This window comes from Arachis hypogaea, chromosome 15 (genome assembly GCF_003086295.3).
Source record: "Arachis hypogaea cultivar Tifrunner chromosome 15, arahy.Tifrunner.gnm2.J5K5, whole genome shotgun sequence".
NCBI lineage: Eukaryota > Viridiplantae > Streptophyta > Magnoliopsida > Fabales > Fabaceae > Arachis > Arachis hypogaea.
The window spans coordinates 106956907-106959394 of NC_092050.1; the positions used below are offsets into that span (position 1 = coordinate 106956907).

Below are 2488 nucleotides of genomic sequence, written 5' to 3' on the forward strand. Positions count from 1 at the left end.
AATTAATTTTACTTTTTCTTAATGCTACTCGTGATAAAATGATCATAAGAGATAAGATAAAACGTGGATTATATAACAAATGAGAGTTTACACTCCATTTTATAATGTGATCTTTTGTTTATAATATGTTAGTTTAATTATATCAATTTAGCAGGTTTCAGAAAAAGTTGTATTAAGTACAATAGATATTGAAGTATGCTTATACTATAAATTAGATGAATGAATCTTCTAAATAATTTTTAAATTTGGTACTTTCAACTCTTGAGTGGAAGATGAATCCACCAACATGCCTCTCTTTCATTGATTACATCATAAGAAGACTTAAAATGTTTTCAGTTCCTCAACACATGTCAATCTCTTCTTCTTTCTCTCTTATTAGGTAATAATTAATCTCTTTCTTTAACTTCTATATATACATTTTTTCAACTTTGGTTATTTATTTATTTATTTATTTTTAATACAGATTCCAGGTTTATTGGTTATTGTGATTCTAGATCATTATCTTTCTAAGAGGTTCATTGCTAATTTGATTGTACTTATTTATTATATTTTTAATGATAATATGTATGTATATATTTACTTATTTGAACATGTTTCATCATTGGCTTCTGACATCTATTTGTTGCTATTTCTGTGTTTTAACTTTTAAGTCTCTAGTAGAGATCAATTTACATTTGACAGAGGCACAGAATACTGGAGGTACTTCTTAACTGTGAATGATATGATGTTAATATTGTTCTTTGATGCTAAAAGGATTTACTATTTGTCATGTATTTCATCCGAACAGAATCAAATGGCATTTTATTCCCAAAATCTAGTCTGAGAAATTCTCCTTGTGGCAATGGCACCAATTTCCATACTTCTTTAGTTGCCTTGCTTTGCATGTTTAGAAACTTCCATTCTGATGTTTATTGGGGGGCCATTTTTTTAGTGGTACTGTTAATCAACTTTTCATTTGTGCACTCAAGGAATTGTTGGCTGTTGTTAGTTCTTTGCTTTTAAACTCACTTTTTTGTGTGTAATTTGTGTGTATGCATTCTTTTACTTATGGGTTCACTTAGTTCTTATTTATCTATGAATCTTACTTTCCTTATTCCTAGGAGTTTGTTTTTCTTTGGGAAAGGGCATGTACCGTGTGCTTTATATTTCTGAAGATGAAGCTGTTCTCTTAAATTCTAGGGAAAGGCGCCTTACATGATCTGTGTTGAAGTATTAAGATGTGACATGATAAGGTATTACTTCAATAGTAATCCCCATAAGTTTTAAAGAATATAGCAGTTCATAAAATGAGAAACATTTCTGATATATTCCCTTCACTACAAAATATTTATCATAGCAATTCCAAGGACACGTCCAGTCCTCATAAACTTTCCATTTTGTTGTTATTTTCTAAAGTCATTGACCATTTTGTTGTGACAATAATATACTTATTGATTTGTAGGTTAGGGACTTAAGCTCTCATCTGAATTCTCTAGCAGAGTCAGAAACAGAGGGTGTCCAAGGAGCTGCTGCGATTTTTAATCAGGCCCCGCTTTATAAACATAAACACAAATATGAAGGCTATGCTATAGACTGGAGTCTTCTTGTTCCCGGAGCCAGAAGGCTTGTATCTGGTAATATTTGGTTATTTCTTTTTCTCTGTTTTGCTACATTTTATAAACATGGAATATTGACTTTAAAAATGCTAAGAAACGAATGAAAATTGAAATTGCATGCATAAGTGGAAGGGAAATATCAACTGCTGTGTAATGCTTTTTTACTGCACAATCCTGACAAATAATAATATTATTATCTTGGTTTATGTGTTTCTTTTTCCATTGGCTTTACTATTTCTCTTTAATATTTTGTTTATTATATTTTCAAATTATATTTTTGTTGTAGGAATTGAATCAAGAGAGTGAGATTTCATCGCCAAAATAGTTAGAAAGTAGGTCTTCTGGAGCAAGCAATAGAGCAGCATGAAATATGGAGATTTTATGTATTAAGAGTTACATGTTATGACATTTATAGTTGAAAAATTATGTTATGTTTGATACTTTGTATAGGAGTTATTACTTTTGATTTCTAATACTAAAAAATCATATATTATGTTTAATACTTTGTTTCTGAGATATATAATATTTTGTTTATAGATTATGATTTCTAATAATAAATATTATTTGTTTAACACGATAAAAACGAGGGTAAAAATTGCATTTTTAAACGATAAAAAAGTGTTACTGTTAGGGTTAAAACGGCGGTTCAAAAATGACATTTTAACCAATCAAAAGCCACTCTGTAAGGGTAAAAACGGCGGTTCAAAAATGCCATTTTAACCAACTGAAATGCCATTCTGTGAGGGTAATAATGGCGGTTTAAACTGCCATTTTAACCAACTCTTAAACCGCCGTTTTAACCTGGAAATAACGGCGGTTTGAACTGCTGTTTTAACCCAGTAAAAAACCGCCGTTTTAACCTGGAAATAATGGCGGTTTGAACCGCCGTTTTA

At 30.3% G+C, this 2488-nt stretch overlaps 1 long non-coding RNA gene across 1 annotated transcript; it reads left to right on the forward strand.

Moving 5' to 3' along the window:
- Positions 1 to 658: 658 nt before the first annotated feature.
- Positions 659 to 2073, forward strand: LOC112750466 (uncharacterized). Its single transcript, XR_003813971.2, has 3 exons — positions 659 to 1232; positions 1442 to 1613; positions 1882 to 2073. It is a non-coding gene; the product is annotated as an uncharacterized lncRNA (long non-coding RNA).
- The last annotated feature ends 415 nt before the right edge of the window (positions 2074 to 2488 follow it).